We start from the raw sequence: 16,013 nt of genomic DNA, 5'->3' as shown, positions 1-16,013 counted from the left end.
GAATAAAACCATGGGAATTTACTACAGCCATCTCCAAAAACCATAAAAAGGTATGATCATTCTTTAGTGTCCATGGAACTCCATGTTCTGACATCCATAATAAAGCAACATCATCTATATCTTCCAAACATAACTTCATGTGAACCATTTGCACAAATATCCCGAGACTCATCCTATCTCTTTGTAACTGTTTGAAAGCAAACTCAATCTTACTCTCAATGCGATAACAACTTATATCTCTGAACTTGGTTTTTCCCTTATCAATATTTCCACTGAAAAATACAGATATACAAATGTATTACAAATACAGACAAAAAAAAAACTACAAACACAAATTTTCTAAAAAAATTAAACATTTAATTTCTTTTTATGGGGATTACTATTATTATTTATTTGATTCTATAAAATTATTTCTGTAAATTTACACAAAAATACAGACCCAATGCAGATTCTTCACAAATATCATTTTTTTCCAGATTCGGATTCACAGACAAAAAAAAAAGAACAAAACAAAAAAGAATGATAGGGATTGAAGATTCTTCACAGATAAAACAAAGGAAAAAAGATAAACAATAATGCAAAAGTTAGGATTTCAAGAACATAAAATTAGGGTTTCACTTTATATTGATACAAAAAAGCTTCAAAATCACTCTATTTCATCATGCAAACACAGATCTAACAAAATCAAAAGTTAGGGTTTCCAATCTTGTTACATGGATATCCCTTTCTCCTTTTTAGTCGTTGTCATAGCAGATATATCCACGTTCACTTTCAATTAATTTGATTAACCATCAAACATATCAATTATCCTATCGATTCAATTGAATCATCAATTTTTCTCTTTTTCAGAAACAAAAGAGAAAGAATAAGAGGCTGAAATGAAAAACGAGATCTACTTTCTCTCACTAGTTTAATATATAGTGTAGGAGTTTATGGTAATTTTACCCTTTTTTTTACCAGGTAAATGACCATCGATTCATTATGCGGGCCCAAAACGCGAAAATGGACGGTAAGGACAGTCTAACGAGTTTTAAATTAAAGGGAGCAGTTTTTTAGTGGCTATTTTTGTACGAGGGTATTTTATCAAAGTTCCCTATAAATAATTGAGGATATAATCCTGTATTTGACTGTATTTATAACTAAATCCTTGTGCGAAAATGAAATCCGATGGCTGGACTCTAATCCAGGTAAGCATTTCAGTTTGCCTTGCACTCATTAAAGGGGTGGAGATTACCTGTAGAAATCACAACCCTGGAAGCAGTTCTCGCAGAAAATAAACCATTTTCAACAGGTGTCCATCTATCTTATCCTAACCACTACAAGGTTGTTTAACATTCAGAATGTCCCTGACAGTTTCCCTGTCAAAGTATTCAAAACATCTACGACATCTCATTCATCCTTAAGAGGAATTATAAGTTGATCAACTGTTTTCATATTAAAATGCCAAGTTCCCTTTTAGGCCTATTCCTATGAACATGTCAAAAAAATGCTATTTGGCATGCCATGTGGCATGGAAAACGAGTTTCCCTACTATGATAGATACGTCAAATTTGATTAAAAACATATATTTAATTGTATTGAGTGGGATCCTAATGAATAAAATATATATTTGTGTTTATGTGGTGGAGTATTTATAAAAGTTTTAGTATTATAATATATTGAGTGGGATTTAAATATAAAAATATATTAAAATAATAAAAAAGTAGGAGTATATAAAATTACTGAGCGATGGAAAGACCAGCGCTGGCGATGGTGACCAACGAGCGACGGAAAGACCACCGAGGGATGGAATCTCTATCGCTCGATGGAAACTCTGTCGTGTATGCCTATATGCCAGAACTGACATATAGACATACGAGTTTGGTAGTTTGGCATACCCATAATGGATGTACATATGCCAAATTTCATGTTTTGACATGTGCATAGGAATAGGCCTCAGGTGGTTGGTTTTGTATCGGGAATCCAATAATCCTCCAAATGAATATTAATTTCTCATCTCCCACCTCCCAACGACAATGCTCTTCCATAAATTCTACCCCTCCCCTTCTATGGATTGGTTTCGAGTTGGGGCCCATTGTAGGATGTTTGACATTAAGTTTGAGATTTGGGCATAGGGAGCGGGCAATACTAAAAAGTAGAAAGTTTACATGTATTTTTTTTGTGAAAACTACAGGGAGAACCATTCTTACTCATTTTTCTACTGTGAAACCCACCCTCACAAAATCTCACGGGCGCACCCAAAAGCAGCCAACAAATTATTTGCAGGCCCAGAGTTTTCAAAATTCGTTTATTTTCTTTTTTATTTCCCAGTTTAGTCTCACTTTCAGTTTCAGTATATCCTGATTATTTTCGAGAGATTGATTATCGAGAGATTGGTTCAATTTACTCAGCAAGCTTTAGCCTCACTTGTCCTTGATTACCGAGAGAGATTCAATTTACTCAGCAAAGCTTCAGGTTCGTTCGTTTTTATTCCAATCTTGATTCTGATTTTTGTTTAATCTTGATTCGATTCTATGTTTTAGTTTCTGTAAGATTAGGATCTATTATTTTAGGTTTCCGAAGCTTAATTTAGTTTTTCGAATCGTTTTTTAGATCTTTTAAGCTTGTTTTTGAATTTTATTTTATTTTCTAGGTTTTGAATTTGTTAACATCAATGTAGATCTTTTCGATTAAATATTTTTTTTCGATTTCATGTTCCGATGTTGACATACCAATTTACTAGGTTTTGCTTCGTTCTGTTGGATTTTTTATTTGATTTGTTTTTCCATTCTTATTTTTGATCTGTTATCTGTTATTGATTTTGATATCCTGTTGATTTCTCATCTGATTATGGTTAATGTAGATTGTTTGTTGTTGTTGATTTGATCTTTTAATTTTGAGTAAGAATTTTTGTGAAGCAATATGCAGGATAGATATGTTTGGTTTTTCTCTTTTGTGTTTTGCAGGGTGAAAATGCCTGTTGGTAGTGCACTAGCTGTAATTCACTACTTCAGTGAATTCTTAGCACATCCTGTTGATGTCAACACAACTTTGGAGTCTTTGAAGACAGCCGTTTGCCAGAACTGGACTCGTTTATTACCGCATCATGTCAGATTTTCCTTTAATGATGGAAGCAAGTTTGTGCGAGTTGATTCTGATATTCTGCTTCAATGTTTTGTATCTCGTTGCCACTGTAAAGGTCAGAAGAGCTTTGATTTACTTGTCGAAGTTGGCTGTAATTCTTCCAGAAGTCGTAGTAGAGCTTCAAGTAGTCGTGTAATAGAACCTGAACCGAACAAGCTATGGTGAATTTCCTTGAAGATGGTTCTGTGCCTGTTAACAAGGTTAGGACTGAAGGTTGGGATAAATTACTTGGTGAAGTTGGTAAAGTGTTTTTTGGAGGTGTAGTAGAGGTACGTATCGTAGTGAAGAAATACGAGTTAAAAGCTGGGCTGTTCTTGTATATAAGAAGAATGAACCTAGCAGGTTCTATGCAAAATGCTCAAAAGAAAATTGCCCTTGGGAGTATAAGGTTTGTGCTGTTGATGTTGAAAACAGATGCTTAAGGTTAAGAAATATGAGAGCAGTCATACCTGTGGTGTTGGAACTGAAAGGCTTTTCCACAGGCTCAGCAGTAAATTTGTTTCTAGTCTGATCAAGGATGAAATCCGAAGTGATCCGAGTTTCAAAGCATCTGATTTGGCAAAGTTTTTCAAAACTAGCTACGGGATCAATGTGAAATACTACCAAGCTTACAACGGAAGAGAAAGTGTATGAGGATATATTTGGTGATGAAGCCATGTCGTATTCGCATCTTTCATGGTATGTAGATTCCATTCGCAGCACAAATCCTGGGAGTTGGATTGATTTTCAAGTTCAAACGGATGAACCTGAAGCGAACGAGGATAGTTCAGCTGAATTAGAAGATGAGGCACCTTCAAATAAGTTTGTGCGTCTTTTTATTGCTTTCGAGGCATGCATCCATGGTTACCGTTACCTTCGCCCCATGGTTTATGTCGATGCTACCTTTCTTACAGGGACATATAGAGGATGCCTCATGGCTGCAACCGCTATCAATGCTGAAAATGGTAATTTTTCTGATAATGCATCCTTTTATATATGTGCATAATGTCTCATGCATTATTTATTTTTGCTTCATAATGTCTTATGCATTTTGTTTTCACTTTTCTGGTTATGCATCATTTCTGTTTTAGATGCATAAGACATTATACATTTTTTGTTTTAGGTGCATAATGTCTTATGCATTATGGTTTTCACTTATTGATTTTATGCATCCTTTTTTATGCACATGCATAATGTCTTATGCATCATTTAGTTTAGATGCATAAGACATTATGCATTATTTGTTTTCACTTTTCTGGTTATGCATCATTTCTTTTTAGATGCATAATGTTATGCATTTTTGTTTAGATGCATAATGTCTTATGCATTATGGTTTTCACTTATTGATTTTATGCATCCTTTTTATGCACATGCATAATGTCTTATGCATCATTTAGTTTAGATGCATAAGACATTATGCATTATTTGTTTTCACTTTTCTGGTTATGCATCATTTTCTGTTTTAGATGCATAATGTCTTATGCATTATTTAGTTTAGATGCATGAGCCATTATGCATTTTTTTAGCTGCACATACTTCATGTAGACGCTGGCTTGATTTTATATTTTTTTCTGTGCAGGCTTCTTCCCACTAGCCATGGCCCTGGTACCTGGTGAAGATAATGATAACTGGGAATGGTTCATGAGGAATTTGAGTAATGTTCTTGATCATGATCAAAGGCCAATCACATTTTTATCTGATCGTGCAGAAGGATTAAAGAGAGCGATTCCATTTTACTTTCCTGGAGCCTTCCATAGTTTCTGCTATTATCATCTTAAGATGAACTTACCTATTAATGCATCTGACGAAAGGTATGGTGGTGCAGTTATTGATTCATTTCAAGCTGCTTCTTATGCTCTTAGTCGCGAAGGTTTCCAAACTGCCATCGCTACTATTAGGGGTCTTGGTTGTGGTTGGGTTGCCGACTATAAAGATATCCCTCCAGAGAAGTGGTCAAATGCCTTTTTCCAGGGTTGTAGGTATGGTAGGACATCTTCTACTCTTGCTGAATCCTTCAATAGTTGGATGAAGGTACACAAGAAGCTCCCTGCAAATGCTCTTCTGGATCAGATAAGGAAGGATGTGATGAGTATGATGTCAGAAAGGCGGAATACGGGTAATAGTTTCATAACAATTCTCACACCGAAGAATGAAAATAAGATGAAGGCTCTTATTGATGGGGTTTAACCTGGCTGGTTATACAGTCCGATACTCATGTTTATGAAGTGGAAGGAGGGGACAGTTCTCATAGTGTTAACCTTGAGGCAAGGACATGTACCTGTCAGAGGTGGCGCGTCTATGGGTTTCCATGTGTGCATGCTTTCGCATCGATAACAATGTCTGGTTCTAATCCATATGATTTTGTTGAACCTTATTTCACTATCATACTTCAATAATGCCTACAGTCATGCAATTCATCCTATTCCGAACTATAACAGGCCTGAAGTTTATGAAGGTAATGATATTATCGATGTACCTGATGTTAGGAGGCCGCCAGGGAGACCACAAGCTAATAGGCATTTGAGCAGATATGAGAACCCGCCCAGGAGAGCTATTCGCTGTGGTAATTGTTTTGAGCTTGGTCATCATAACAAGCAAACATGTACAAATCCTACCTGTTACAAGAAGCCTCCGAAGCCGCCGAAGCATCCTAAGGGAAGTTAAAGAAGAGCAATTATCTTGTTTGTTTCTTCAGACTATTAATTTTATGTTTGAACCTTATTCATTTTTCTTTCATTAGTTTCTGTATTAGTTTTTATGAACAAGTACTTTTTCTTTACTTAGTTTCTTTTTCGTATTGGTTTTATGAAAAATACTTTTTTTTTCACTGTGTGTTTTTCTGTTTCTATCAGATAATGTTTTCATGTTTATTCTTAAATGCATAATGGATTATGCTTTAGTTTTTGATGATGCATAACTTGTTATACATTAGTTTTTATGATGCATAACGTATTATGCGTTATTGTTTTGAAGATGCATAATCTCTTATGCATTGTTTTTCGACGATGCACGATCTTTTATGCATTTATTCTTTTAAAGATGGTGTCATAACGACTCATGCAAATGTGTTGCCTTCATGCATCTGCATCTGCATAACAAGTCATGCGTCTGCATAACAAGTCATGCACATTTATTTTTATTAGGAATAACATGTTATTCAGGTTTATTTTGTTGCATAACTTGTTATTTAGATTTTTATATGTAACCTGTTGTTCTTTCATTTTCCTTGTAAGATTTATATCATAGTACAGTTAAATGAAATAAGATTGCAGCAAATAGAAGCACTGAAACCAGCATTGATATACAATAAATATATATATAAACATCGACAAGATAACATAAGTTGTTCTGACAAGAACTACTGACTAAAGATAAGTTTTCATACCAACACATTACACATAACTACTGACTGAAGTTAAGCTTCACACTAACTACTTTCCCATTAGTTTTCACTCCCAAGTTAAATTTCTCAGCCTACCAACAACACACAGGTTGTTAAAATAAAGTTATGTTTGAGCCTTTCTATTATGCACAGCTTCACATTTGACGCTCAGCTTCATCACATTGACGCGCAACATCATCCCAGATGTCTTCATTGGCATCTATCGCCCAACTGTTTCTAAGATCCGTCAGCATTTTCAATACCAGACTTACTCTTTTCTTGTTGGCTTTTTCTACTGCATCTTCCTTTCCCAACTTCAGCCATTTGTCCCTGACTTGAGACTTCATGCTCATCTTCATATAATAGCATACAAATATGAGGCAGTCGGGGTGATGACCTTGTTCAGGAACAATCTTGGTAAAAATATCCTTGTATACAAGTGGTTCCCGCTTTATATCCACGATTTGTGGTGATAGATTCAGTTCATCATATCTTTGGATCAAATACGGCATACAAGCCTTTGCCATTATGAGAGCTTGTTTCTTGCAGTTAGATTTATAGCCTTCAACACTGTTATATTAGTTCCACTCACCCTCTGAAAAGTCATACTCTAACAATGTCCAATGTGTACCAGCAGGGTTTTCCTTTGTCATATAGTTCATTGGAATGGACATTCTCTCAACTTCAATAGGGAGATTCAAGATGAATTCTCCAACAAATTTGTCAATCCCATCTTTCTCCTTTGTTTTAACAAAGAACTGCAAAAGAAATAATTTTTAGGAAAAAAAGTTAGTGGATGCAATTGAAAGGGTGCACAACAGGTGTAGAAAACAATGCTGAATAACTTGTTATGCAGTTCAATCTAGTTGCATAACATTTTATGCTGAAGTAATTATATGGGCATAAGATAATATGAAGGAATGACTTGTTATGTAACAAAATAATTTTATTTTCTTGACTTACCCAAGCATCTGGCGTCATGAATGCAGACTCCGCATACCTATGTTCAACACTATCAGCCATCTTTTCATTTTCCCGCTTCCTGAACAACCTATAACTGTAGTAGCGTAATACTTGGTCTTCTAAGTATTCGTTGTTCATTAGCTTCCTTATTATATGTCCGTGAATCCGAATATCCAACAAGTACGGGTCTTCTCCTTCTCTGATACTCCAAGCCGAATTTCTGCAGATGACATAAGACATAATTGGTGAGATGTTTTATTTAAGTGACATGCGGCAAAAACATAAACTAGAGGGTTGTGTTATGCATGGTTTTTTTTAAGCATAACTTGTTATGCATTTATTTCATAAGAAGCATAACCTGTAATGAATTGATTTCTTAAACAAGCATAATAAATATAACAACATTTTTTGCATAACTGAACATGCATTAAACATTGGAGCTGCATAACATGTGATGTAGATATTTTAAACAATGCATAACTAACCATGCATTAAACATTGGGAGCTGCATGACATATTATGCAAACAAGCATAAAGGTAATTTTGATGTACTTACAGGCTGTTGGCATTCTCAAAGTATGTCTCCAATACTTCCATCATGGCTGGTTTTATTGTATCCTTGTAATCTTGAAAGCATTCCATTGTTTCCAGCGGAGGTAATTTTTTGAACGGCAAGCCAACAGACGTACGGGGATTTTCTTCTTCAACTTTATTCTCATCAGGCTTGTCTTTTTGCTTCTTCTGCTTCCCTAGCTCACAATCTTTGAGTAGTACACTGGTTTTCCTTTTATTCCATGTTGTCCTTTCCTTGATCTTCTTACCTTGCTTCTTGGTTGCTTCCCATCCTCTTCTGCCTTGTTTGCTTTTCGCTTCAATACTGACTTTTTCTTCAATGGTGACCTCTTCAAAATTCTGTTCTTGGTACAAACTCCCCTCCCACGTCTTCTTCCTAGAGATTCATGTAACCAAAATGTGTTAGATATAAACAGTTTATTATGAAATTAAGTAAATAGTTGATTAAACAACAAAACAACAATATAGTAAACAGTTTATAGTTGATTAAAAATAATAAGTAGTACATAGTTGATTTGACATTAATAAAAATACCATAATAAAAGATGTTATATTTTAGGTACCAGGTTTTTTGAAATGGTCTCCATCTCAGTATCTTCATTATATCCTTTTTCTTTTTCAGCATCTTGTGTGGCACCAGGAGTTAAAGGATTCTCAACCACCATCTCCTTCTCTGCATCAACAACCATCTCAACAACTACTTGTTGTGGCTTTTCAGCCACTGGCTCTTATGGTTGTTGTGGTTCTTCAGTTTGATGTTGTGGTATCTCAACAGCGGGTTGTTGCAGATTTTCAGCTTGCTCTTGTGGTCCACCCGCATCATCTTTAATTGCAGCAGCAGCTTGTGATAAATGCAGATTAAATGCGGGCACCACATATTCTTCTGCTTTCTTCTGAGTTTCTGGAAGAATGTCATCATCAGCCTGTGCTTCAAGTCTTTCTTGTGTTGTTGCTATATTTGGTGTTGTCTCCAATTCCACTTGAGTTTCTGTTTCCTTGTCGTCGCTGGAGAGATTAACAGCTTTTTTCATGTCCATGAACTTGAAAGGTGAAGACTGGATACCTTGACTAGACGTTTGGTCTTGGCTATCGAGTCTGATAACTTCTGGAACTGATTCTTGTGTAGGTGGTTCAGTTGAAGATACCAGTTCAACAAGAGTCTCTTTCCTTGGCAAGTTTTGGCTCAGTGGGTCGCTTGGCTCAGCTGATGATACATTGACACTAGGTCCACTTGACGACTCCTCCTGCACTTCTATGTTGCCACAATCAATGAGAAATTCCATCACGTAATTATACAACTTTTCATTGAAATCTACTCCACTCTGTCTATTCCTCTCCTGAGTCTGCTTCATGTCTTTCAGCTTTGCTTCAATGATCTGCAACCTTGCTTCAGCACAATCGGGGGGACACGTTTCTTGTTCAATGATCTTAATCGCATCCAGAAATGCTTCTTCATACTTGTCCATGTTCTCTTCAAGATTCATTGCGACGAGATCATATATCTCTTTCCTTTTTCTTGGTTTTCTTGGTTCACAGAATTCCATCTCCATTGCACTGTACTCATCTCTAAATTTCTCATTATACTGCAACATGATTAATGACACTCATCAAAGGAATGCATAACAAATATAACAACATTTTTTATATGCATAACATGTGATGCAGCTAATCTAAACAATGCATAACTAGTCATGCATTTAATATTGGAACTGAATAATATGTCATGCATTGATTTTGTTAAGGTGCATAACTTATTATGCATTTAAAAACACAACCCTGCTTAACTCCTTTTCAATATTGACAAATGCATAACCGGTCATGCATTCATATATTGGGCTGCATAACATGTTATGCATTGATTTATTAAGGTGCATAACTAGTCATGCATTGAATATTGGAACTGAATAATATGTCATGCATCTATTTGTTAAGGTGCATAACTTATTATGCATTTAAAAACACAACCCTGCTTAACTCCTTTTCAATATTGAAAAATATATATATAAACAATATTGAAAAATATATATATAAACATTGATTTATTAAGGTGCATAACTTATTATGCAGTTATCATTTTTTGCTAACGTAACTTATTATGCATTCATTTTTAAGGAATTTAGAGATACGGTCATAGATGCATGAAGGTCAATTATAAATCATGAAATGTTCACAAACAGGTACATTAAAGAACTTAATATTCTTCTTGATCATTGCTTTCTTCATTGCTGCCAAGTCCCACTTCGCAGATCTCGGTGTAGCATTGGAAATGACCTTGACGATGTCTGATGATATCTCATCTATGTTAGAATGCTCAGCCAACCAAAGATGCAAAAAATAATAACTAATAAGATATTCTGTATCCAAGAAAGTAATATTTATTGACAGATGTTATGAAAGTAAAAAAAAACTAACTCACAAGAGAATATATAGTGCAACCACTGCAATTCCTGATATGAAGATTGTTTCTTTTGACAGTCTTGATGCTCTCCATCAGGTGTTCATGAATAAGATCAGGAAAAGAGACAGAGTCCATGGTTTCCAAATCCTTAACCAAACCAACTTACGAGACATCTAAATTGTTTCCACTTGAACGACAAAAGAACAAGACGACTAGAATGTAAAGGCAGATAAGGCAGACAACTTCCTCTTCATGACCTTTCTTATCAAGTTTTTCCAACACCAGCCTTTCAATATCATCTATCCACACCTTTGTTACCCGTGCTTTGGGATCTTTGGTGATAAATTCTGGCTTTGTTTTGAATGGGAATTGCTTGACGAGGGGATGTGACTGAGTCAGCTCTATCTCTGCCTTCGCAGTCAGAATATCATTTCCTCTGTCTCCTTCAATTCATGGAATCAAAAATGTAACAACAAGCTCACTAGACGTTGATGCTATGGACTTGTTTTCAGAAAACTTGAATGAATGTTGATTCAAATCTTCATGGTCATATGATAGAAAGACTTCATCCATCAGCTTGTTGCTCTTACCATCCAAGTATGCCATGTTTGCAGCATATAACCAGTTATACAACTTTCCAAACACACACACATTCATCATGTTAGCCTGCAACGGATTCAAACCACCTCTGTCTTTTATCTTACTAAACAAGTGACCTACCCTAAGAAAACCTGCTCTATAAGTACCTCCTTGAACTGCAGATTTGGTTTTAGGTTTAACTGCATAAAAAAAAGAACAAAAAAAATGCATTTTAGAACTGCTATTTTAGAACAACAAAGGAATGCATAACAAATATAACAACATTTTTTTATATGCATAACCTGTGATGCAGCAAGTCTAAACAATGCATAACTAGTCATGCATTGAATATTGGAACTGAATAATATGTCATGCATCTATTTGTTAAGGTGCATAACTTATTATGCATTTAAAAACACAACCCTGCTTAACTCCTTTTCAATATTGAAAAATGCATAACCGGTCATGCATTCATATATTGGGCTGCATAACATGTTATGCATTGATTTATTAAGGTGCATAACTAGTCATGCATTGAATATTGGAACTGAATAATATGTCATGCATCTATTTGTTAAGGTGCATAACTTATTATGCATTTAAAAACACAACCCTGCTTAACTCCTTTTCAATATTGAAAAATGCATAATCGGTCATGCATTCATATATTGGGCTGCATAACATGTTATGCATTGATTTATTAAGGTGCATAACTAGTCATGCATTGAATATTGGAACTGAATAATATGTCATGCATCTATTTGTTAAGGTGCATAACTGATGCATAACAGGAACAGGAAGGAATTCAACGCACCTTGTTTATAGACAACACATTGCTTATTAGATTCAAAGCAAATCTTACCATCTTCGGAATCATTTGTATTATCATCCTCATTATCTACATCACCCAATACTTCCTTTGGTGCAGCTTTCTTTGCTTTCTTTGCCTTGATTTGCATCTCCTTCATTGTTTCGACACTATCAATTTCTTCTTGTTCATCTTCAACATCAGAAGATAAAATCACATTGAGGAGAAAATTATGTTAAAATTGAAGAAGAATAAAGTAATAACTCAAAAAAAATTATGGGTATTCAGGATTAAAAAAATAAATTAAAAAAAAACAAAATCAAACACTAACAGATGAAGCTAATGATAAATCTCACTGGGTTTTTTCTGTTTCTTCAACTTCATTTTTCCTTTTTCATCTGAAGCATCAAGAACAAAAATTAAAATCGAAAATCAAATATAATCAAATGTACCGAATGCATGCAAGAATAAGATCGATTAAACTAGTTTTAGTACCTAATTTCTTCTCTTTTGATTTCTGAAGACGTGTTTTTGTCGGTGTTTCATCCATTTTGGTTCTACTGAATTCTAGGATTAAGGTTTTTTAGAGTTTGAAATTGATTTTTAGGGTTTGATCAACTTCAATAATCAATCATCCGTTACAATGTTTATGGAGGAATAGGAATAGAAGAACGGATGAAGAAAAAATGAGAAGAACGGATGAAGAAAAAATGAGAAGAAGAGAAAAGAAATGGTTCCGACCGTTTTTGGGAGTTAATAAAACCGCTGAAGGGTAATTGAGGAACTCTGCACGTTTTTAATGATTTTAAATAATGTTGTGTGCGACTGTAGGGAAAAGTAATTCTGGGCCTGGCGGTAAGAAAAAAAAAGAATTCTGGGCCTGCGCCTAAGTTCCCCTATTTTTTTTTGCTAAGAAAAAAAAACATACCAACAGACAGGCAAACCCCAGCATCTTATATTTGATACCGCAGACAGGCAAACCCCAACATCTTGAACTTGTTGAGCAAGTTTCCGAAAGAAAAACATACCAGATACCAGCGACTATGTAAATCCGTGTGATACATCCTATCAACGATCGAGCAGATCAGGCATGGCGGTGCCTGGACTTGTTACTCCATCCATCATGTTAAGGAGGTTCTCAAGCAGTGTTTGTCTTCCAGGCATGGCTCCTAGACATGTTACTGGATCCATGCTCGGTAGGTTCTCCAGCAAGACTCTGCCTCCAGATGAAGAAGCTTTTGTTAAAGAGCTTATAGAAAACATTAAACTTGAGGAAAGACTCATGGAGCTACAGGATGCACTATACGGTCTTCGTCGTGCAGTTTCAATGATTGGTATTTCTGCTATATTAACTGGTGGATGGTTTGCAATATTCGGAGTTGGAGAAAAGTCGAAGTATCGGCTCTGAAATGGACAGGGTGGGAAGAGCTAGCTAGTTCAACCTTTTTATTTAACTAGGTTTGTGCCCGTGCTACGCATTGGGCGTATTTTTTCTTTTAACTTGTTGTGCGCGGGGTTTTCTTCCGCCCCGTGGCAATGCATTTTTGATTTGTTGTGCGCGAAGCTTCGCTACGCCCAGTAGCACTCCATTTTAATTTGTTGTGCGCGGAGCTTCACTACGCCACGTGGCGATGCATTTTTGATTTGATGAGTTGCGGGGCTTCCCCACCCCGCGACAATGCATTTTTGATTTGGTGTGTTCGGGGCTTCGCCATGCCCAGTGGCGATGCATTTTTGATTTGGTGAATCGCGAGGCTTCGCCCCTCCCCGTGATGATGTATTTTTGATTTAGTGTGGCGGGGCAAATACATTAAATAAGTGGTTATTTGTTTTTTCTTTTTATTTTCATAGAAAATATGTTGATTTTTTTTTCCTTTATATATTAATTTGGAAAAAAGAGTCCTAATGTAGTAGTTATTTGGACTTCCATAAGTAAATTAGGTTTTCCTTTTAAATTTGTAATTTTTAAACTAATCCTACGTTGCCAAGTGTCATCGCCTAAACATTATCACGTCATGAATTCCCCATTGAATTGGTTTTCTTTTTTTAATCTTTTTCTTATTTCTTTAAAAGCAATCATATGTTGCCAAGTGTCCTCACCAAAACGCTCGTTTCACAAAACATAAAAAGAGACCTATTTCGTTATTGAAAGAGAGGGTTTCCTTACCATTTAATGTGAGAGCTTTATTTGTTTAGGCCTTTAAGCCTTTAGAGTTTAGATTGGTAATCTATCTTTAATTTATTACTACAGCTAAATCTTTTTCTTTAGTTGATAATCTCGCTTATCTTTATTATACCTTGTTATTATAAATATTTTTAGTTTTTTATAAATATTTTTAGTACAATTGATAAATAATGCTCAGTAAGATGATAAATAATTCTTTTCAAATTTAAGCATTACCCATGAGGACCCTTTCCTTAACCCTAACCATCAAACCATTCTTCATTTTTAGTACAATAGATGGTTTGGGCGTGATAATTTGATCCACCAAAGCTTCCACATGGAAATTAAAAATCATGGCTGAAGCTGCTAACTTCATCATCGCAAAAGCCATTTCTTGACCTAAGCAAATCCGAGGACCAATACTGAACCCAAAAAACTTGGACATGGTTTCATGGTTTAGCTTCCCATTTTCACTGATCCATCGTTCTGGCTTGAACTCCAAGCAATCTTTTCCCCATACGTGCTCCATCCTTCCAGCGGCATACATCGATATCACAATCATCATACCAGGATCAACTATGGTTCCGTCTGGAAGAACATCTTTCTCCAGAGAGGTCCTCCGGTTATGCGGAATCGGAGGGTATAACCTTAGAGACTCACATATTGCAGCGTGGAGATACACAGCATCCTTCAAATCATTTATATCAAACACCACCGGTTTCTTCTGTGGTAACTTTTTCGAGAATACAATAAGCTGTAGCTCTTCTAAAATCTTGGCCTCTACGTTCATATTTTTGGCAACCAACCAAAAGAACCAAGTAAGAGCTGTACCCGTCGTGTCGTTTCCTCCAATGAAAAATGACATTGCACTGTCTCGAAAGATCTTGTCATCTTGTATTAATACCTCATCATTCTCATTCTGTATAAGGTTGCTCATATCTCCTTCAAATAGACTACTTGTTTCTGCAGTCCCTTTACTCATATCTTCTCTTTTGGCCTTAATGTACATCGTCAGATACCGATCTATAGTCTTCCACGCCTTATCCATCTTTCTCTCATTACCAATCATCAATCGGCGACAGAATTTCCAGTATGAGTTGGGCATTACGTTTCTATAAAACAAAGCCTCCATAGCATCATCAAGACCTTGAGCAAGTTCATTAGGAAGAAGACTGGGAGAAAGATAATTTGCGCTTCTTCCGAATAGGACGCTGAATGAAGTATCAAAGGTGTACCTCAAGAACACATCTTGTAAGTCGATAACCAACGAATTTTCGACAGCATGATGTAGAAAAGGGATGAGAGAATCTTGCACTACCTTCTTGCTTGTATTAGCAATAATGTTACGCGATATATTTGACATGAGAACTCTTCGTGTCATCCTCCGGTGATAATTCCATGTTGGTGAATCCATAATTAGCGAATCGCCGAATATGTCCAATGTTCTGCAAAATCATCTCCTTTAGGGAAGTTGGAGAAGTTGGTTTTGAGTATGTACTCGATGTTTCGAGGATCAGCAGTGACTAATCTAGTGAAATACCCAAAGATGGCTCCTCTTTCGACTATCGTGCTTCCGCAGAAGTTGACAACATCGACTGTCCAATCATGAATACGATGCATGTTTTGGAAGATCGATGGAAACACACTCACAATTGGCCAACGCACTATAACTTGATTACTCTTCTTATGTTTCGAATACAAAGAAATAAGTAATAGAAATGGGGCTAATAAGAAAAATTCAGGTCGCACTCTCAAGTAGTAAAAACCTATCAGTGAGAATGAGACCAAAACACATTGGAGATGCATGTTTGAGATACATGCGAGTTTGGATGTCTAATCACATACCAGCATGACCTTTTTATAGGGATTATTCTAGGGGAAGACGGCTTTAGAAAAAAAAAATCATCTCCTCCTGGGCCTAAAAATTTCTAGTCCTCCACAGAACCACGTAGCAAGAATGCCAAATTAGTACTCCCTCTGTCCCATTATTAATTGATCTACTTTATAACTAAATTTAATTATGAAATAGATTAACTAATAGTGG

The 16,013-nt window shown here is 35.8% G+C and overlaps 1 pseudogene; it reads right to left on the bottom strand.

The window, feature by feature from the left end:
* Window positions 1–13,519: 13,519 nt before the first annotated feature.
* On the bottom strand, window positions 13,520–15,783 carry LOC113353383 (annotated as a pseudogene).
* Between the last annotated feature and the right edge of the window lie 230 nt (window positions 15,784–16,013).

This window comes from Papaver somniferum, chromosome 2 (genome assembly GCF_003573695.1).
Source record: "Papaver somniferum cultivar HN1 chromosome 2, ASM357369v1, whole genome shotgun sequence".
NCBI classification, from domain to species: domain Eukaryota; kingdom Viridiplantae; phylum Streptophyta; class Magnoliopsida; order Ranunculales; family Papaveraceae; genus Papaver; species Papaver somniferum.
Note: the sequence above shows the minus strand (reverse complement) of the source record. Positions and strands in the feature narration are given on the sequence as shown.